A 22,886-nucleotide genomic window follows, 5' to 3' on the forward strand; every position below is an offset into this window, starting at 1 on the left:
CCCAAATTGGCAGGTGTGCCCCTCCCGGTGCTTCTGTATGCGGACGACGCAGTCCTACTCTCCTTTTCCTGTGTTGGCTTGAGGAAGCTTTTGAGATCACTTGCTGACTATTGTCAAGCGGAACAACTATCAATAAATTACAGCAAATCTAAAATTATGGTGTTCTCAAAAAAAAGAAGGAAACACAAATGGAGAATTAATGGTCAACCTATTGACCAGGTAGCAACTTTCAAATACCTGGGAATAACTTTTCAGGAAAGGGTCTCATGGCACCAACAGATGAAAAACGCCATTGCCAACGCAGGAAGGGCCAGTAAAGCCCTTACAAGATTCTTTCATGGGAAAGGGGGAAAATACGTTCCGGCGGCCTCCCAGGTTTTTGCTGCAAAAATACTCCCACAACTCACTTATGGATCCCAGGTCTGCAGTTTTAAAAATTTTGCGCCTATGGAGGCATTTCAAACAAAATTCTATCGGTGTTTATTGGGGATCCCCCCTTGTGTATCTAATATAGCTGTCCGCTTAGAAGTTGGACAACCACCCGTTAACGCACGGCTGTGGATTCTAAAGATACACTACTGGTTAAAACTTATTTTTTCCCCGGCCGGTTTGGCTCCCTTAACACTCTTAGACACCTTTCATTCTACCTGGAAAGCTTCCCTGTTTGAAAAGATAAGAAGCTTGGGATTCTCCCCGCAGATCTTAATAGCGGCAGGATATGAGAGTGCCAGAAGTCAAGTGCTCCAACGCATTAGGGACATAGAGCTGCAATGTCATATGGGCAAAATGGATAAACATGCCACAATTAGAGACTTTGGGAGAGGGTTCTCACCCGCAAATTATCTGGCTGATTTACAAATACCTAAGTACAGACACTCCTTTACCCTGGCCAGATTCAACGTTCTGCCCTCTGCCCTGTTGTTAGGCAGATATGAGGGCAAACCATATGAGTCACGTGTTTGCCCATGTGGCTCATCGGAAGTGGAAACAAGTCTGCATGTATTGCTGCACTGTAGTTATTACGAGGACTTACGTCTGACCTTTATTGCCCCAGTTCTACAAAAGCTTAAAAATAAACCAGAACTCCTATGTATGAGAGCCTTGGTAGAAGATAAGGTCCCTGAAATTACGATCAATGTTGCCAAATTCTGTGTAGCTGCTATTAGGCGCAGGAAACAAGAGCTTTCCAATGTCAATATGCAGGTGAAGGCAAATATTTAATTTTATTTATGCTGTCTAATTTTAAATTGTTGTTATGACCTAATCTGTATTGAAATTGTCCTTTGTTCTTCTGGTGTTATCTTTTGCTGACTAGCTGTACGAGTTAATCTGGTCTGTGACCGTTTAATAAACTTTGATTTGATTTGAGAAGCTGAACTCCTCCAACAAGTCCTCCTCAAGGCCTTTAGGATGAGCAGGAGCATTGTCCATCAGAAGCAAAGCCTTCAGCGGCAGGTCGTTGTCCAGCAGGTACTGTTTGACAGCAGGGCCAAAAGCAAGATTGACCCAGTCCACAAACAGCACACGTGTGACCCAAGCCTTACTGTTGGATCGCCACATGACACTCAGCTGCTCCTTGTCGATCTTGTGTCTCTTGAAGGCCCGTGGGTTCTCCGAGTGGTACACCAGCAGGGGCTTGATCTTCAGGTCGCTGCTTGCATTGGCACAGAAGAGCAGGGTCAGACGGTCCTTCATGGGCTTGTGGCCAGGCAACTTGGCCTCCTCCTGAGTGATGAAAGTCCTTTTGGGCATCCTCTTCCAAAACAGCCCGGTCTCGTCGCAGTTGAAGACCTGCTGTGGAACGTAGCCCTCCGTCTTCACAACCTCCAAGAACTCCGCTGCAAAGTCTTCAGCTGCAGGAACATCAGAACTGGTAGCCTCTCCACGCCTGACCACGCTGTGGATTCCAGATCTCGTCTTGAACCGGTCAAACCAGCCTCTGCTTGCCTTGAAGACTTCTGGCTCGCCTGAGGTTCCTGGCTGTTGCCAGACGAGGTCTGCGTGCAAGGCTTTGGCCTTCTCACAAATGACGGCCTCAGTCACTGTGTCCCCTGCACGCTGCTTCTCTTCTAACCAGATGAGCAGCAACTCATGATAGCCATGTTCAAATATATAAAAGGATGTCACATAGAGTAGGGAGAAAGGTTGTTTTCTGCTGCTCCAGAGAAGCGGACACGGAGCAATGGTTCCAAACTACAAGAAAGAAGATTCCACCTAAACATTAGGAAGAACTTCCTGACAGTAAGAGCTGTTCGACAGTGGAATTTGCTGCCAAGGAGTGTGGTGGAGTCTCCTTCTTTGGAGGTCTTTAAGCAGAGGCTTGACAACCATATGTCAGGAGTGCTCTGATGGTGTTTCCTGCTTGGCAGGGGGTTGGACTCGATGGCCCTTGTGGGTCTCTTCCAACTCTATGATTCTATGATTCTATGATTCTATGAACTTCTCCACCTCCTCCAGAACAGCTGGGTGGTTCTTCACGATCCTGGTGACTCCCTTGACTGCATCAGTCGCAAGGATCTTCTCCCTCATCTTCAGGATGGTCCCGATGGTCGATGGATTCCTCCCATACTCCCTGGCGAGGTCTGTCACACGCATTCCACCGTCGTGCTTCCGGATGATCTCCTTCTTCATTTCCAGCGTAACCTTCTCCTTCTTCCTCTCGCCGGCCTCTGCAGCAGCAGTCTTCTTGGGCCCCATGGCAGCACAGCTCCTACCTTCGCAAACCCCCCCCCCCCAAAAAATAATAATCAGTGCTTCACATCCAAAAAATTCAAAAGCACCAAACCTCCTAGAAAACACACAGGCTTCCAGATTCTTGCAAACCCCTCCCCAACTATTCCCCCAGCCACCCACCACACAGAAATTCAAACCCAGAAATCTTTTTTTTTAACAAGAGCAGAGTGGCCCAATGGTCACAAAAAATCATAAAAATGCAGAAAAAACACACACAAGCTTCCAGATTCTTGCAAACCCCTCCCCAACACCAAGTCCTTGAATTCCAAACACCCCAACCCCAAATCCAAACCCCCCCAAAAAAGTTTTAAAAGTTTAACTTACCAAATGGCTGCAAAAGAAGTTTTGGAAAAGCTTCAAAAACCACCAAGTCTTCAAAAACCTCAAAAAAGGCTACCACACCGCATGCTATGAGCTGCTCCTCGAAGTCAAGTCGCAACTGCACCTCTTCCAGCAATGCACCCTGGGTATTAACGGTTTTAAGAAAAAGGAAACAAACTTGCAAGACGTTTTCTTCTTGCGAAGCAAGCCCATAGGGAAACTCGTCTTGCGAAGCATCTCAAAAAACGAAAAACTCTTTCGTCTTGCGAGTTTTTCGTCTTACGAGGCATTCGTCTTGCGGGCTTCTTCCTGCTTCTCCCGTGTGGTGGGTGGGTGTCCTGTTGCAATAGTTTTTAATAAAGACCAGGCCTACTGGCTGTTGTTTTGCTCCTCTATTCCTGACTGGTGTCTTTGGCAATCCACGTGGGCCCAAGGATTTTCCTATAACACCAAGAATGTGCAGGATATTGAGGAGGGCAGAGCAGAGACCAGAGGTGTGCAGACAAAGTTTGAGACGGTTTGGGAAACATTTGGGAGAGGGGGGTCCTTCTAAAGGGTGGGGGCAGGGACCTCCAGTCCTGGCAACTGCTCCACAGAAGCCAGACCTGCAGAGCTGGCTGTAGCTTCCTTGAATAAAGAGTTAACTTCACTGACAACAGAGCCCTCCCTGTGTTCTCCCTGCTGACCTGCCTCTGAGGGCAGGAGGAATGGCCCATAAGCAGGTCTCTTGTTTGCTTAGCCCAGAATTGCCTCCTTCCTCTCCTCCCGGTTGCGGGTCTTGTGCAGAATCTGCTACGGGAGGCTGGCAGGTGGCAGCTTCTGCATGCGGATCATGCGCTCTTTTAATGCTCCGCGCATCTTTTACAGTCTGCCTGGTGCTTCCTTTACATCCTTCACAGTCTGCCTGGCTTGTCAACAGCCTTTGCAGATGGGGAGCCAAGCCTGGAAAGAGAGAGAGAGAGAGATACGATGGAGGAGAGACTTGGAATAATAGAACTGAGTGGTTGGGAGGGGTCCCCAGGGGTCATCCAGCCCAGCCCCATGCATCTAAAGCATCCATAGCAGATGGCCACCCAACGTCTGATTTCCTCAGCCTGGCACTCTTCGGCTGTTCAGGGCTAGAAATCCAATCAGCCGCAAGGCTGGTAATCCTGGGCTGGCAGGAGGTCCCATGGATGGTGGAGGACTTGAAGCTTATCCATATGAATAATAATAATAAAACCTCACACATAATCGCAGGCATAAAACGACAAATTAAAACAGAGGCCAAACGATTGTTTCCAAATCCTGAAGAGCTACGCAGAGCATTGCCTTGAAGATTCAGGGCACCTACGGTACTTGCAAGGCTCAGGATAGAGCAGTCATGTTAAAGCAGCAGCGGCATTTGACTGCTTTGCTACTGACACTCAGACAAAGGATCTGGGATACAACCCTCAGGGCTGAGGTTCCAAGAAAATAATTGACAGCTTATCAGAAGCAAATCTTCACAAACGCTTTGAAATGGTAAATGATCAAGGGCCTGGAAACCAAGATTCAGGAGGAGGTTGGGTATCTTCAGCCTGGAGAAGAGAAGCCGGAGAGGTGATTTGATAGCCATCTTCAGATACCTGGAGGGCTGTCACATGGAAGAAGAAGCCAGCTTGCTTTTCATTAACATGCTATGGTTTCCTAAATGTGTTTGCGAAGGGAGAGGGTATGGGCTTGTTTTCGTTTCATTCGGTATTTTGTATTCTTGTTTTGTATTTTTCTGTTCTGAAAAATACAGCGATGGGCAGTATACAAATTTAATAAATCCATATGAAGGACAGTATACAAAAGTATAGCAACAACAATTTGTCCTACTCCAGAGGGCAGGGCAGGGAATCAAATTACAAGGAAGGAGATTCTGAATGAGCATTAGGAAGACCATTTTAAGGGCAAGAGTCATTCAATGGTGGAACTGACTCCCTCAGAAGGTGGTTGTGCTGGGCAGTGGGTAACCTGTAATATGCGGTCCAGGTCCAGTTCCGAATCCAAGGGTTCCTCTCTAGGAGTCAGTCCGACAGGGCCAAGGCAGGACACGAGGCAGGAAACCAGGCGAGGTCAGGCACAGGGTCTCAGGCAGGTTCTAGCTAACAGCAATGTTGCTCCCACAATCTGGCGTGGGGTCCAACAGCCTTTTATCTTTGTCGGGGTACCGGCCGGTCCTGATCCCCCGGCGACTCACCTCCCTGTTTCGCCCGAAGGCGAGCACTCCTCCTGCGAGTACTCAGGCCTCTCCTTCTGTCAGACCTCAGTCTCTGCAGCTCGGGATATGTCGGTGGGTTACTAGACCCAGAGGCCGCCTCAGCCTCCCCTGACCCAACCGGTAGTGGAGCAGCTGTAAGTGATGGCCCAGCTGGAGGCAACGAGGTCATCCCCACATCTGGAGCCAGGGCAGGATCAGGCCCCTGACTTGGCCCAGCTGGTGCTTGTTGCAGGGGAACCTGTGCAGACTGGGGCTCTTCAGAATCAGGCCCCAGAGTTGGTTCAGATGATGTCTGAGGCAAAGGATCTGGTGCGGACTGAGTCTCCTCTGGTTCCGAGTCTGAGCCCCAGTCCCAGGCCATCACAATGGCAAGCTCTCCTGGATGGCCATCAGTCAGGGGATTCTATAGCTGTGATTTCTTTGAAGGGGGTCAGGCTAGATGACCCCTGAGGTCCCTGCACTCTATAATTCTATGAAGCTTTCTCTCCCCCATTTGATTTTTCCAGTCTGCCCATTCTGATTCTGAATGAGAAGTGTTCAGCTCCATAGCCTAAGCACTTTAGCATCCCTTGGCATCCTTTGATTTTGGCAGGCTTAGAAGTCTCAGAAGACATCAGCAGTCAAGTACTAAACATCAGCGGATGTCATTCATCAAATGTTCATCAATAGATATCGAACCTTGAAATCAAGTATCATTGGGTGTCAAATACAGACATCATGTCCCTGGAAACCGGAGACTCTCTGGAGAACGACTCCAGCCGTTTCAAAGAAGGTTTTGGAGGAGTGATTTTGGGAGGAAGCGCAAGGGTTACTGAGAGCCCTTTGGGAAGATGACAATTCTCATTGTTCCAGTTACAGATAGGTAGCCGTGTTGGTCTGCCATAGTCAAAACAAAAAAAATTCCTTCCAGTAGCACCTTAAAGACCAACTAAGTTAGTTCTTGGTATGAGCTTTCGTGTGCATGCACACTTCTTCAGATACAGATTCTTCAGATTCTCTTTGTGTTAGCAGAGACCAGCCTTAAGCTGCCTCATCCCTTTAGCAGCCTGGGATGTTGGAACCATCAGGACAGATTAAGGTCCTCCTTCATGCAGCACATAGCTTAGTGTTGTCAACACGAACTGGCAGCAGCTGTTCTCCAGGGTTTCAGACAGGGATGCCATCCCATTCCAACCTAGAGGTTTCACCCAGCAGGGATTGAACTTTGAACCTTCTACAGTGGTACCTCGGTTTTCGAACATAATCCATTCTGGAAAACCGATCGAGATCCAAAACTTTCAAAAACCAAAAACTCAATATGGAAAACTCAGTACAGAAGTTGCGTGGCATGTTCGACTTCTGAGGCACGTTCGAAAACTGAAGCATTTACTTCTGGGTTTACAGCGTTTGAAAACCGAGACGTTCGCCAATGGAGACGTTTGAAAACTGAGGTACCACTGTATATTCAAAGTGGGTGCCTAACAACTGAGTGAAGGCCCTTTCTGATGCTGGACGTGAGGGTGTCATAGACACCTGCCCTCAGAAGAAGATTCCTCCTGGCCTTTATCAAGACCCTTTTGGCTGGGGGCCTTGCTAGTAATAATAATAATAATAATAATAATAATAATAATAATAATAATAATATTTTTATATTTATATCCCTCCCTTCCCGGTTCAGAAAACCAGGCTCAGGGTGGCTAACAACAAGTTTAAAACACTTAATTATAAAAGCAGCATAAAATACAGTATAAAAACATGAATAACAATAAAAATAAAAAAACAATTTAGGGGAAATAAGCATTATTTAGGGCTAGGTGGCTGAATTGGTCCTCCTTGGGCCAGCGAGGAGGCCAGGGGAGAATTAGCTGTGGGGTCTCAGAGCAGGTGATCATCATAAAAGGAGAGGGGGAGGGAAGAGAAGGGGAATAAAAGATCAGGCTGAATTCAAATAAAAGGCCAGGTGGAATAGCTCTGTCCTACAGGTCCTGCGGAAGGAGGTTAAATCCTGCAGGGCCCTGGTCTCCTGGGACAGAGCATTCCACCAGGTTGGAGCCATCACTGAAAAGGCCCTGGCCCTGGGGGAGGATAGTCTAGGTCCTTAATGTAAGAACATCAGAAGAGCATGCTGGATCAGGCCCGTGGCCCGTCTACTCCAGCCTCCTGTTCTCACAGTGGTCAGCCGTGTGTCCATTATGGGAAACCAGGAAGCAGGATTTGGGCACAAGATCCCTTTCTCCTCCTGCAGTTTCCAGCAACTGGGATCCAGTAGCATTGCTGCCTCCAGCTGTGGAGCACTGAGGATAGTCATCCTGGCTAGGAGCCGCTGATAGGCGTCTCCTTCATGAATTTGCCCAATCCTTTTCTGAAGCTATCTAGATTGGTGGCCTTCATTTCCTCCTGTGGGAGGGAGTTCCCAGTTGTTACGCTAAAATCTGGGTGCGAGGCTGCTCTGCCACCCAGCTCATCAGACTAAGTCCGCGGGTTCCTGCGGAGGAAAATGAGCTCAGCCGGAGACAGGAGCAAGCAGCAGAAGATCCAAGTTTATTGCACAACAGGTTCAAGGCGAGATTGAACCGCGAGAAAGGGGTGACATGAACTTTTGAAACTCCCTCCATGTCCCAGAATACAGTGCAAAATACATCCCAGTTACATCATGAATACATTAAGAAGAGGTTGGGTTACACCGGATTAACATATAGAGGAGGGAGGGGGGAATATGCAGAGCTGGAGATATGTGCAGATAAGCACATCCTGAGTACCGGTGATGAGAAGACAATGGTCCATGTACTGGCATTGCCGGGAGGAAAGGCTTGGCAGAGTGATTTGACAGGATTAGGGTCTTGACACCTTGCTTGAGGGATTATGGAGGACAGGGGAGGTGTCATGGAGTCCTAGAGAAATTGAGCAAATTGGCACGTTGATTTTCTATGAATTTTATAGATTTTAGTCCCCTTTGACATTGACAATGGGAAATAAATGGATATATTGTAGTGAAGAAGAAGGTGAAGAAGACATCCCCCCCTTCCGTATCACAGTTTAACTATGTCCTGTGTGAAGAAGGCCTTCTTTTATCTGTCCCAAATCTTCCAGCACTCGGTTCCATTAGAGGCCCATGAGTTCCAGTGTTATGAGAGACTTGCACAGGTGCCATGGCACAGGTTGGCACAAAACGTGCCCATGATAATGCCCAGGTGCCTCCTCTCGGTCCCATCAACATCCGACACAAGAGGGTGACACGAGACGGGGCCTTCTCTGTGGCTGCTCCCACATTGCAGAGTCCCTTCCCCAGAGAGGTTATTCCGCCTGGCCCCCTCCTTGATATTTCCCCACAGGCAAGCTAAGACTTTCCTAGTCAGGCAGGTCTTTGAAAACTGATGGGCCGGCAATGTTGGCCGCTGGGCTGCTGTCAGAGTAACTGGTGTCTTAATGCTGGTTCTGAACATCTTTTATTGCGTTGGAGCTCTTCCTTTTAAGCAATTTCTTCACATTACTTTGCATTTTGTAGCGGTGTTTCAAAACCACGAGCCGCCTTGGATCCCAACTTGGGGTGGGATATAAATACATTCAATGCACAAATAATCAAAACTAATAAAATGCTTCTTGGCAAATGGAGATGTTGAGTGGCACCAAGGGCAGAGACTGTCTCGCCAGCCCATGTATCCAGGTGCACAAATTAATATAAAAAGCACTCTATTTTTATTTTTTTTTAAGGAGGAGGAAGGGTGTGATCCACCACCAGGTCCACTGCAAATGGCTGCGGGTGGGCGTTGTAAAAGCACCATGCACCCTCCGCCGCAAGGGAGCCTCTGCTGAAATCTGCAGCTCTTCCCTGCCTCCCCCCCCCCCCGCTGGCTCTTTTTGCTTTTCAGTTGACAAACAGCATAACCTTTGGCAAGCAGAGATTTATATGAGTCCTGAGCACCGCTAATGAGGAATCGATAAGGGCCGTGTGGACCCAGGATCTTGCCAGCAAAGAAGCGGCGAGTGAGCAGCAGCGGGTGGGGAAGGCAGAGACACCCCACCAGCCTCATTCTCACAGACTCCTGCCTTGTTCAGTTCCATCCTTCTCCTCTCAGGAACTGTCCTGGGTGCTGAACCTGGCAGGAGTCTCACCTGCAGCAGAAGCACCTTTGCTGTTTTATCATGGCTCTGCCCTGACTCCGCAGTCGGAGGCAGGGATGCTTCTGAATAGGTAAAGGTTGTGGGAATGTTCAGGGAGAGGCAGGAGAGAATATGTTGTTTCTTAATATCCTTTCCAAACTTGCGTTAGCAAATTCTATAACTGAGCAGAGTTTTAATCATTCCCCTTTAAACACACAGCGCTTAGCTTGTTGCAAGCTTATTTAAGCTTCTAAATATATAGGATTCCTGGTAATTCCCTTTACTCCCTCTTCAAAAGAATAGACACAGCACAAAGTTGTGTAAAAAGTATAAAACAAGTTTACTCACACATTTAGTTCACAGATGGATCCCTGAAGGCAGACTTAGTTACAGAAGTATATACACATGGAATCTATCCCATAAAGAGATAGTCAGGGAGGTTAGGCTGGCCTCAACCAGAGCCAGGGCTTTTTCAGCTGTGGCCCCAATCTGGTGGAACGCTCTGTCACAAGAGACTAGGGCCCTATGGGACTTGACATCTTTCCGCAGGGCCTGCAAGACGGAGCTGTTCCACCAGGCCTTTGGTCAGGGAGCAGCCTGACTCCCTCCTTTGGTAATCCTTACAGATCTCTAGCCCAATGGTTGCCATGAATTTGATTCTGAATTGATTTTAGAATGAATTGATTTTAGAATGTATTTCAATTAATTGATTGTGATTTTATGTAAACTGTGTTACTTTTACTGTTGTTAGCCGCTCTGAGCCTGGCTTGGGCTGGGGAGGGCGGGATATAAATAATTTTTTTATTGTAGTTATTGTTATCTAATGGAGCTGAATGTTGGGAAATCCAGACGAGATCAAAGGAAGGACTTCTACACTCAGCAGAAGGTTAAACTGCAGAACTCTCTCTCGAGCCAAGGAGGCCACCAACCTAAATGGCTTTCAAAGAGGAGAAGATGGGAAAAACTCACAAGGCTATGAATGGCTGTGAGCCACAACAGATACGCCCCGCCTCCATGGCTGGAGGAAGCAATGTGTCCGGAGTGGGTCAGCCATCAATCACGGTGAGTAAGTGCAGCGGAAGGCTAGGGATGACTCCTAGGCATGATGGCTATGGTCTGCCGCCTCCATTGGAAGCAGCCCTGCTTCTGAAGCCACAGGAGGGGAGAATCCTGCTTCCTGGCTTCCCGTCAGGGCATCTGGTTGGCCCTGAGGAGAGAAGGATGCTGCTGTGCTGGGCCTGGGGGTAACCTGAGTCACGCGGTCCAGGTCCGGTCCAGAATCTGAAGGTTCCACTAGGAGTCAGTCCGACAGGGCCAAGGCAGGACGCGAGGCAGGGAAACAGGCAAGGACAGGTACAGGATCTCTGGCATACAGCAGTGTTGCTCCCACAACCTGGGGCAGGATCCAGCAGCCTTTTATCTTTGTCGGGGTAACGGCCGGTCCTGATCCCCCGGCGACTCACCTCCCTGTCTCGCCCGAAGGCGAGCACTCCTCCTGCGAGTACTCAGGTCTCTCCTTCTCTCAGACCTGAGTCTCTGCAGCTCGGGAGACGTTGGTGGGTTACTAGACCCAGAGGCCGCCTCAGCCTCCCCTGACCCAACTGGTAGTGGAGCAGCTGTAAGTGATGGCCCAGCTGGAGGCAACGAGGTCATCCCCACATCTGGAGCCAGGGCAGGCTCAGGCCCCTGACTCGGCCCAGCTGGAGCTTGTTGCAGGGGAACCTGTGCAGACTGGGGCTCTTCAGGATCAGGCCCCAGACTTGGTTCAGATGATGCCTGAGGCAAAGGATCCCGTGCAGACTAAGACCCCTCCGGTTCTGAGCCTGAGCCCGAGTCCCAAGCCATCGCAGCTGGCCTGGTTGGGCCATTGGCCTGATCCAGGAGGCTCCTCTTGTATTCTTGCACTCTGTCTCTGGGCAGGTGGGGAGAGGCAGGATTCCAGGCCCTGAGAAATACAGAGGAAGGAAGAGGTGTGTGCCTTAGTGAGTGTGTGTGTGTGTGAGAGAGAGAGAGAGAGAGAGAGGCAGGGAGAGATTACAGCAAAGAAGGTGAGGTGGGAGAGAGGAGGTGAACAGAGATAAGCAGCCAGATCTTCCTGGGCCCAGCAGACTCATCACTCAGCCTTCTCCCCAAAGCCTCTGGCCCTGATGATGGATTCCCCAGCAGACCCAGAGAGGAAGGACTTTGCCTGGCGTTTGCCGTCACTCAGGCCAGATAAGAGCTGGATTCGTTATTTACTCCTGCGCAAGTTATTGATCCCGGGGGAGAAGAGATCAAGCATGACCCCGTTTCTGCACCAGCCGGGGATGGCAGAGAGAGGAGGGGAGAGCAACCGATTGCAGGCTCCGCGTAGCCAGCCATCTCCTTCACCCTCCTCCTCACCTGGACAGGTGAGGCGGTCAAGGATGGAGGAGCTCCTCGGAGGAGCTGCTTCTGCCGGCTCCTCTCAAGGGCATGAGACAAATCTAGGAGTAACCAGGGCTCCCTCCCTCTCCTCTCCCCCACTCACCAATACATTTCCCCAAATGTGGTTGATGGAAGACGGTCGAATTTAAATCTGCTCCTGCCCAAGGAAGAAGCTGAATGCAGAGAAGGGCAACCAAGATGATCCAGGGTCTGGAAATCAAGCCTTATGAGGAACGGTTGAGAGAGCTTGGGGTGTTTAGCCTGGAGAAGAGAAGACAGAGGGGTCTTCAAAAAATATTTGAAGGGGTTCCATGTGGAAGAGGGAGCCAGCTTGCTTTCTGCTGCTTTAGAGTGGAAGATCCGAACTAATAATAATAATAATAATAATAATAATAATAATAATAATATATTATTTATACCCCGCCCATCTGGCTGGGCTTCCCCAGCCGCTCTGGGCAGCTTCCAACAAAATAATAAAATACAGTAATGCATCAATCATTAAAAGCTTCCCTAAACAGGGCTGCCTTCAGATGTCTTCTGAATGTCAGGTAGTTGTTTATCTCTTTGACATCTGGTGGAAGGGCGTTCCACAGGGCGGGCGCCACCACCGAGAAGGCCCGCTGCCTGGTTCCCTGTAACTTGGCTTCTCGCAGTGAGGGAACCAGCAGAAGGCCCTCGGAGCTGGACCTCAGTGTCCGGGCAGAATGATGGGGCTGGAGATGCTCCTTCAGTTCTACTGGGCCGAGGCTGTTTAGGGCTTTCAAGGTCAGCACCAAAACTTTGAATTGTGCTTGGAAATGTCCTGGGAGCCAATGTAGGTCTTTCAATGGGTTCAGATGACAAGAAAGGAGATTTTGGCTAAACATGAGGCAGAACTTTCTAGTGGTAAGAGTAGATAAACAGTGGAAGGGACGATATCAGAAAGTGCTGAATGTGGGATGTAACATAAGCAGTCAAGTACAACACTTCCAGCATTGTGTTACTCCAGCCAGGAGTACTCTTGATGGCATGCTCTCTCTTCTGCTGCTGATACTGTTGTATTTTGCTGTCTGCTGGCTCTCGGACAGCAGCTCATGGACTCAGATACCTCCAGGGGAAGAACCCACTCTCTTTCTGTAGCTCTAAGCTGAAGCCTGCCTTCAGGGATCCAACTGTGAACTGAATATGAGTAAATGCCTTGTTCTACTTTTAAAGAAGACTGTTGTCTCTTTATTCTTTTTAGGAGGGATAAAGGGGGAACTTACCAGGAACAAAACCCAATCGGAACAAAGCCAGATTGGATTGCTTGTAAGTAAAGAGATTCAGACGAATCTACCAACAAGCTTCCTGCTATATATTGGGGAATGCACTCTGCTGCTGACTCACAAGCGTGAGTGAGGAAGGATAATATTAAATCAATACATCATTTCCTAGTATCTACAACATTGTCACACTGGACTCCCCTTCACTGGAAGTTTTTGAGCAGAGGTCAGATGGTCAAAAAGGGGGCATCTTGGGGTTGGGGAGGGAGAAGGACCCATGTTCCTGGCCCCTGGGGCTTAGTTTAAACCCATGCCCAACCTCAGAACCTGTTCACAATGCCAGAGCAAATATGTAAAACATGTAAAATGCTAGTAGAAGAGATGGCAACTGGGCATGTGCAGAGTGCCTCCCCCCAGCACTGAATGACTACATCCTGCCTATAATACACCATAATAATGATAATAATAATTTTATTCCTTATACCCAACCCATCTGGCTGGGTTTGCCCAGGCACTCAGGGCAGCTTACAGCACATATCTAAACATAATAAAACATCAAACATTAAAAACTTCCTGACACAGGGCTGCCTTCAGATATCTTCTAAAAGTTGTGTAGTTCTTTATCTCCCTGATATCTGGGGTTCCACAGGGCGGGCGCCACTACTGAGAAGGCCCTCTGCCTGGTTCCCTGTAACTTCGCTTCTTGCAGTGATGGAACTGCCAGAAGGCCCTCGGTGCTGGACCTCAGTGTCCGGGCAGAACGATGGGGGTGGAGACGCTCCTTCAGGTCTATGGGCCAAGGCCATTTAGGGCTTTAAAGGTACTAGGAGTGAATGAAGATCCTTTAGGACTGATGTTATATAGGTTTGGAGGCTGCTCCCAGTGCCCAGTCTAGTTGCCACATTCTGAATTAGTTGTAGATTCTGAGTCACCTTCAAAGGTAGCCCCACGTAGAGCGCATTGCAGTAGTCCAAGTGGGAGATAACTAGAGCATGCACCACTCTGGCGAGACAGTCTGTGGGCAGATAGAGTCTTAGCCTGCGTACAAGGTGGAGCTGGTAGACAGCTGCCCTGGACACAGAATTGACCTGTGCCTCCATGGACAGTTGTGAGTCCAAAATGACTCCCAGGCTGCGCACCTGGTCCTTCAGGGGCACAGTTACCCCATTCAGGACCAGGGAGTTGTCATCCCCCACTCCTGTCCCCTGTCCCCCAAAATACAGTACTTCTGTCTTGTCAGGATTCAACCTCAATCTGTTAGCCACCATCCAATCTGCAACCACCTCCAGACACTCAGACAGGACCTTCACCGCCTTCACTGGTTCCGATTTGAAAGAGGGGTAGAGCTGGGTATCATCTGCATCAAGGAACCATCAAGGAACTGCACCCTCGGAGAGCTTCCCAGGAGTGTTCATTTTTCACATCTGAAGTCCTCGATCCCCCCCTCCTCGACCCCCCCCTAACCTGCCAGCAAAAGGGGCCATGGAAGGCAGAAGCAGGATCCTTGAGGGATTCTGATATTTCAGAGGGAAATGCGCCACCTGCTGGCCTCCAGACCAGCCAGAAAGCCGGAGGAAAGAGCAGGAAGGGGGTGAATCTGGGCCCTCAGAATCTGGGGGCCGAACGGGCGACCCAGAAGTCACCACGACAGGCTCCCCCCGCCCCCAGTGAAGGATGGGCATGCAGAGGAGCCTGTGGTCAGAGGCTCCCTGCGGCTTGGATCCAGCATCCTCAGCTTTTATCCGAGTGATTCAGCATGGAGGAAGGCAGATTAATTTCTGGCACCCGTTTATATCCTGGTTTGGAGCGCACAGTAGTCAGCTTTCAGCTTACATATTAGAATTAAATTGCAGGCGTAAGCAGCCAGGATGCAGCCAGCTCAGAAGCCAATGATTAGCAAGTCTCTCGAGAGATCAGCATGCTCTCAAGCAAGACATGTGTGCAGCATCCCAGGCTGAGGGACCAAGCCACCTGTCATTAAAGCGCGGTTAGCAAAAAAAAAATCAAGGCATGCCTCTGCTGAGCGCTCCCCGTCCAATTAATCCTGTCACTTCTAAGCACTTCCTTTTCCCAGGGAAAAGTCCTTCCTGCCTCTGCCACCTCTAGCCGGGGCAAGAGCATCTATCTACAGGTCAAAGAGAAGGAAGGCCTGGCGGTGGGGAGCCCCCACCCCCACATTTGTGGACTCCGACTCCATGTGTGTCAGCGCTCTCCTTGCAGTGGCCTTTATGGGTTTGTGGATGCCCAGAGAAGCTGAATGTTGGAAGATCCAGGACAGAGAAAAAATAAAGTCCTTCTTCATACAGCAGAGAGTTAAACCTGTGGAACTCCCTGCTGCAGGGCACATTGGGGACCACCAACAGGGATGGCTTAAAAAGAGGATTGGACAAATTCATGGGGGAGGAGACGGCTATTGAAGGCAGCTAACCAGGGTTGCTCTGCCCTGCCTCCACACCTGGAAGCAGCAATGTTGCTGAATGCCAGTTGCGGGAAAACACAGGATGGGTGAGTGGTCCTGTGTTCGAATCCTGATCGGTGGTTTCCCAGAAGCAGCATCTGTTTGGCCACTGTGAGAACAGGATGCTGGACTAGATCAGGCCACTGGCCAGATGCAGAAGGCTCTCCTTATGTCTCTTTGGATTGCAGAAAATGGTCTTGGTATCCTCGTTCCACTTGGGGTTTGAGGATTATGCTGGGCTGTTTTGCAAACTGGCTATTTTCAGGTTTGAAGGATTTGGAATGTTTTGAATTGTGATTCTCTACCATTATGGGTTGTTGTTCGATTTGCATGCTTTGTGGAGTTTCTTTTTACTAAAGAAGCAGGATTATGACAATAAATGAAGACCATTTCTATACTGCTTAATATAGGAAATATCTCTAAGCAGTGTGCATCCAATTAAAAAAGCAGAAATATTTATGATAAAACGCACTTTAAATAAGACACACACTTTTACTGGTACTGTAATTGAATACTGATGTTAACTCCTTCTCTTTCTAACCCCCCTCCCTACTGAATGCCTCTCAGCCTCATGGCTCTCCCCCAGGCTCAAACTCAGATCACTCCAAAATCTCCCAGAGCAAAGATGGTCCCCTGAAACTGCTGACTTCACCCTACTTACCTGATGGGCTAAACATCACTAATAATAATAATAATAATAATAATAATAATAATATTTATACCCCTCCCATCTGGCTGGGTTTCCCCCAGCCACTCTGGGTGGCTCCCAACAGAATACTGTATTAAAAACACAATAAAACATCAAACATTAAAAACTTCCCTAAGCAGGGCTGCCTTCAGATGTCTTCTAAAAGTCACATAGTTGTTTATTTCTTTGACATCTGGTGGGAGGGCGTTCCACAGAGCGGGTGCCACTACCAAGAAGGCCCTCTGCCTAGTTCCCTGTAACTTGGCTTCTTGCAGTGAGGGAACAGCCAGAAGGCCCTCAGAGCTGGACTTCAGTGTCCAGGCAGAATGATGGGACTGGAGATGCTCCTTCAGGTACACTGGGCCGAGGCCATTTAGGGCTTTCAAGTGTGGGATGTAAACACAGGAGCAGTCAATGACAACATTCCTAGAGTGTACATGTTAGAACATGGGGAGGGATGTCTGTCCAGCAAGCAGGTAAACTTCCTGGGGACGGACTTCCTCCGCATGTGACCAGAGGTGGGTGTGGCCTCACCTGTGCAGGTAATGATAAAAGCACAGGGCAGGCAGCCACTCTCTCTCTTCTCTCTGCCATCTTCCTTCGATGAGGAACATCTAAGGATGCCCTCTTGGCTCTCAGCCAAGAGAGGACAGTACTATCTTCCTATAAGATAGTTTCTAAGTGCATGTAACCTTTTTAAAGCCTGCCTACCTTCTGGGATCATATTGTGAACAGAACGTGAGTAAACTCTTTTATACTTTTATAAAGACTGTGTCGTGTCTTGCATTTTAAGAGGGAACAAAGGGGAAATTACCAGAGTAATTATTATAGAGGTTCTAGCGAACCTGTGCACACGTTACCGTTGCGAACTTAAAGGGGAATGTCTATAAACTCTGCTGATATTTTGGGAACTTGTTAGCACAAGTTGGATAAGGATATAATTAGTCAATATATCCTCTCCTGCACCCCAGAACATTCCCACATCAAGGTCAGCACCAACCCTTTGAATTGTGCTCGGAAACGTCCTGGGAGCCAATGTAGGTCTTTCAAGACCAGTGTTACATGGTCCCAGCGACTGCTCCCAGTCACCAGTCTAGCTGCTGCATTCTGGATTAGTTGTAGTTTCCGGGTCACCTTCAAAGGCAGCCCCATGTAGAGCACATGGCAGTAGCCCCCACCCCAGTGACTCCTCCAAGGGATGACCCAAAGGGACAATAGCCTCTGACGGTGACAAGAGGGCTTTCTTCTATGGGCAAGCACCCGGGTCTGAGAGAAAGTTCTCTGGCTTCGCAGAGCTGTGTTCTGTCCAGATCAATCCACTGAACTCCACATCCCCAGAACTAGGCTGTGGCAGGCATGGGGAAGCCAGATCTCCTGCTGAATGCAAATTGACAATAAAACTGCTGGCATCATGACTGCACAAGCACATTTGGAGTTCTGTGCCTGGTTCTGGCCACCTTACCTCAGAAAGGGTAAGGCAGAGTTGCAAAAGGCTCAGAAGAGGGCAGCCAGAATGGTCGGGGGGGGGGGCAGAGAAACTGTCCTCTGAAGAGAGGTTGCAGCACTTGGGGTTTTTTGAGTTTGGAGGCAAGTAAGGGGCAACATGATCAAAGTTTATTAAAAGTATACCTGGCGAGGAGAAAGAGGATGGAAAAACACTTTTCTCCCTCTCTCATTGTGGGATGTAGCCAGTGCCGGATTTATGTATAAGCTAAACAAGCTATAGCTTAGGGCCACACTCTCTTGGGGGCCCCCAAATAAGTTAAAGGGGAAAAAACTGGATGTACATTTCCAAAATAGAAGATAAAAGACAAATAAAATAAAACCTACATACAGCAAGAGTGTTTTTCAGTGTATTTCAGTTCAACAGTTCACAACTGGAGGCAGCAATTCTGAATCTCAGTTGCTAGAAACCACTGGAGGAGAGAGGGGCTTGTGTGTGTGAATCCTCCTTGTGGGTGCCCCTTAGGGTGTCTGGTTGGTCCCTGTGAGAACAGCAGGCTGAACTAGATGGGCCCCTGGCCTGATCCTGCAGATGCTTTCTTAGATTTGTCTGCAAACTTGCAGAGGGCAGGAAATTCCTGCTTCAGGAGCTGGGAAATCTTTTCTGAAAGGCAAAGCCAGACTCATTTGGCTGAAGGTCGGATTCAGCACATCCACCCAAATGAGGAGGACACACAGCCCTCTAATGTCAGATGTAATAGGAGTCTGTGGGAAAGAGCGGTGAACCCAGAGACCTCCAGCCTCCTCCACAGACAGGGACCAGGATGATGGCACTTGGCCGAGGGCAGTGGGCAGCCTCTGCCGCCTTATGGGATGGGCAGTCACTGAGGCTCTGCCTCTGTTGTGCAGGAGCTGGAGACAGGAGGAAGGAATAGCCCAGCGACTCACCCACCAATAGCAGGAAGGGGAAACGTGGAATAGATTGACTAGAATTAAAAACTAAATGGAAATAAATTACATTCAATTGGCAACTTTCGGGACTAAATTATTGCATGGTGCTCAAATTACATACAAAGGAATCAGTGTCTGGTAATTAACGCCTTTCATTAATGGTATATCATTTAAGCCTGCCGTCTGTTTCAGCTCTTGATGTGATTAAAGACACGTAGGATGAATGGGCTCCTGGAAACGACAACTGGTGAAGCCCTTGGAAGCGTCTGCCCCACTCAGGCAGAGAGCCACTCCAGCTCGGCCATGGAAAGGACGGGGACCTGATGGAGGAGATATCCTCTGCAGGGCCAGCCACCAGCCCTGACTGTTGAACATGCTAGTTGGAGCTGATGGGAACTGGGCAGGTCCCACCGGGAGTCCTTTGTCCAACTCTGGGCACCACAATTTAAGAAGGATGTTGACAAGCTGGAAGGTGTGCAGAGGAGGGCAGCCAAGATGGTCAAGGGTCTGGAAACCAAGCCTGATGAGGAACAGTTGAAGGAGCTGGGCAGGTTTAGCCTGGAGAAGAAAGGACATATCTTCACATATCTCAAGGGCTGTCCCATGGATGATGGAACACGCTTGCTTTCTTCTGCTCCGGAGGGCAGGACCCGGACCAATGGCTTCAAGGTACAAGAAAGAACATTCCAATTTAACATCAGGAAGAACATCAGGGAAATGAGCTCAATTCTTGGACCAGCTCTGAGCATGCAAGCATTTGAGTTTCCCAGGAAGCACGCAGGCTCTTAAATCAGTCCAATATATATATATATTATTGAATTGTTACACTGCCTTATCGGGATACCTCAAGGTGGCCTGCAGAAAGGAAGGCAAATGTTAACTTTGTATGGCAGTATCATAAAGATAAAAGTGCCATCCATCTCACTCCAAACCCCAAACTGAGAGGCAAGACATGGAAGAAGGGACAGAGGAAGCAGCTGCCTTATCCTGAGGCCAGTCATCAGGGATTCATCTAGCGCAATATTGTCTACTCTGCAGGCAGCAACAGCTCTCCAGGGTTCCAGGCAGGGAAGCCTCTCCCTGCAGATTCTGGGAATTAAACCTTCTGCATGCAGAGCAGGTGTCCTTTGGCTGAGCTATGGTCCTTGCAGCTAGGAACCCAGGAAGTTGCCTGGTCTATCCAAATAGAGACCCACATGGAATGCTGGGAATGCTCAGTGGGGAATGAACACATGGGGGGAGTCAGGCCAGAAAGCCATACATTTTGAGAGGCAAATCGTATGTGCTCCTTTGTGTTCATGGGTTTCCTTGGGCCATCTGCCTGACTTCTTCTGCCCTTGATGGACCCGCCATGGCCTGCTCTGTTCCACATGGCCAATGGCACCCAAAATAGCCACTGCATTTCAACTGCATGGCTGCTAATAGAGGGTCATCGGTCTCTGCCCTGCAATCTACGGAAGAGCCTTGGCTCTGTGGCAGAACATCTGCTTGCATGTAGAAGGCTCCAGCTTCAAGCCCACCTTGGGGCCAGTTTACCTGCAACATCACCTTGTCCCACAGGTGCCCCCTCGAACTGCTTTCATCAGCAGAACTGGAGCTGTTACAGGTGCCAGGCATCATACCCATTCCACAATGGTAAGAACTCAGTCTTTTAAAGTGTGGCAGCATCTCTGGAACTCCCTGCCTGTGGGCACCAGGCAGCGGCCTTCGCTGTATTCTTCTCAGTGCCTGCCAGAAACATTCTTGTGTAGAAGAGCCTGCCCAGGTGCTTAGAAAGTGGATGCGAGTTTTCATCTGCTTTTCATTTAAAAGCAGATCTTACCCTTTCAGTGTTTTAAAGACTGGGTTTTTTTAACTGATAAGTGGAGGAATAATGGAGGACGATGGGAGGTTGGATACAGGTGAGCTGTGCGTGAGCAAGCTGGCAAGCAGAGGCCCCTTTTATTAGCAGAAGTCAACAACTGGAAACAGTAGTGAAACCACTCTGAACATGACATATTTCCATCTAAGCACATTTCCAGCGTTGTCAAATACACGTGTCAGCAGGTGTTTCCCTAAAATGTTTCCCCCAATACTTGATTACATCTGCGTCCCCGGTCATTCTCCAGCCAAGCATTATGTCTAGTAATCAAATCTGTGAGAGGACGAACGGCCAGGGGAGAAACCCTGTTTGCTAGCCAAGAGGCAGGAGTTCAAGGAGCGTGGGCGCAAGGCTCCCTGGCACACTGTTGCATGCCGGGTGCGAGGTGTGCCTCAGCACAAGCGGAGCGTTATCTCCACAGATAAGTTTACTGATTTATTCTCTTTGCAAATCACTTTGAGGTTTTCTCATAATCCAGCAGTGCATGGACTTCACGCAGTAAAATAGACTAAATAAAACAAATCTCAAAGCAGAGCTGGGAGAGGCTCCTGTCTGCTGCCAGTCAGTGCAGACAATACTGGGTTCAATGAACCAAGGGGCTGACTCAGTGTAAGGCAGCCTCCTCTGTTCCCAGCTCAGCTCTGACCACTTATTGAGGAACCGGGATGAGCTGAAATGCTGACTGGCTCAGGGGATGCCAAAGTCTGAGGCCTGTGTCTCTGTGGTGGGTGCAAAGGCCCCCCAGTTAGATCCCCACCCTGGCCTCTCCTCTGCCTCATCGGTCACTGGGGTTGCTGGACAAGAGCGGCCTTTAGTCTGACCAGGGCAGCCAAGCTTCTTCTGACCGTCTTCCCTCATCCTTCTAAGGCAAGGCAGAGTGACACGCTCTTGGCAGGTTTACTGGATTTTGCGTTCCATTTCTGCTGGTGCTTGGAAACTGGAGCCGTAGCTGGCGATTTCCCACAGCTGACAGTGTTATGTTGTGATTTTGTGGGTTCTGTTGCTGCAAATTTAATTCCTTTTCTGCCTCAGCCTTCACTGGTGTCCAATTCAATCACCTGCGGCCATTTCACGGTCCAGGCGAACATTTATCTCGGCCAGATCTATATCAGGTTAAGCCCCAGAGATCCGGGGTCCTGCTGGGGGGGCAGCCTCTTCCAAGCTCACATGCTCAACGCTCCCTCAGGCACCCCAAGCCGGTACAAAGATGAAGGGATCCCCTGGCAGAGGGTTGTACCATCACAGGGACCCTAAAGCACCATCTACTCCAGATCCCTGCAATGCAGAAATTGCAGCTAAAGCATCCGTTTGACCTCCATTTAAAAACATCCAACGAAGGAGATGGCAAGCTCTTGCACCAATGAGCGGCTCTCATGCCAGCTCTTGCACAAATGTTCTGGAAGGAGGGGGCCTTGTCCCACTTTTGCTACGCCCCTCCAGATGGCAACGATGCCATGATTTTGAGGAAGCATCTCAGGGCAACTAATAAAGCGGAATGACTGCAAGCTGTTGGACTAAAATGACACCTTCCAAATCTCTAAGTCATAGAATCACAGAATCATAGAATCCTAGAGTTGGAAGAGACCACAAGGGCCATCGAGTCTAACCCCCTGCCAAGCAGGAAACACCATCAGAGCACTCCTGACATATGGTTGTCAAGCCTCTGCTTAAAGACCTCCAAAGAAGGAGACTCCACCACACTCCTGGGCAGCAAATTCCACTGTCGAACAGCTCTTACTGTCAGGAAGTTCTTCCTAATGTTTAGGTGGAATCTTCTTTCTATGGAGCGACTCCCCTGTGAAGAACCTCTGCAACACTGGGGGACTTTTTAGTTTAGAGAAAAGGTGAGGAAGAGGCGACATGATGGAAGTGAATAGAATTATGCCTGGCACGGAGAGAGCGGGTGGAGAAAGCTTTTCCTTCCTCTCACGTCACGCCAGAATTCGCAGGCATCCAATGAAGCCGAATTTTGGAAGAATAAAAGAAAGTCCTTCTTCACACAGCGCAGAATTAACCTGTGGAACTCCTTCCCACAGGAGGGATACGGCTATCTAAGAGCCACGAATGCTCTGCTCTGCCTCAGTTGCTCAAGGCAGCAAAGCTTTGGAATACCAGCTTCTACAGGGCTCTTGTGCTCTAATCCTGCTTCCTGGTTTCCCGTAATACTAGTCATTTGGTTGGCCACCACTGGACTAGATGTGCCACTGGGCCTGATCCAGCAGGCTCTTCTTGGGTTATTATGATTCCATTATGTGCCAAGGGTCAAGTGTGAACCCACCACTAGTGCACCCATCCCTAGTTACAGGTAGGTAGCCGTCTTGGTCTGCTGTAGTCAAAACAAAATTTTAAAAAATTCTGGTTTGTTCTTGGTATAAGCTTTCATGTACATGCACACTTCTTCAGATACACTGAAACAGAAGTCACCAGACCCTTATATATAGTGAGAGGGTGGGGAGGGGTATTACTCAGAAGGGTGG

The 22,886-nt window shown here is 49.0% G+C and overlaps 1 long non-coding RNA gene across 1 annotated transcript in view; it reads right to left on the reverse strand.

The window, feature by feature from the left end:
• Nucleotides 1-2,447: 2,447 nt before the first annotated feature.
• LOC307225316 overlaps nucleotides 2,448-22,886 on the reverse strand; it is a 110,113-nt gene continuing 89,674 nt past the window's right edge. The window contains exons 2-3 of the long non-coding RNA XR_013842866.1: nucleotides 3,179-3,249; nucleotides 2,448-3,148 (exon numbers count right to left, since the gene is read on the reverse strand). This is a non-coding gene — a long non-coding RNA (uncharacterized lncRNA). The remainder of the gene's footprint in view (nucleotides 3,149-3,178; nucleotides 3,250-22,886) is intronic.

This window comes from Podarcis cretensis (assembly GCF_951804945.1).
Source record: "Podarcis cretensis genome assembly, chromosome: 10".
NCBI classification, from domain to species: domain Eukaryota; kingdom Metazoa; phylum Chordata; class Lepidosauria; order Squamata; family Lacertidae; genus Podarcis; species Podarcis cretensis.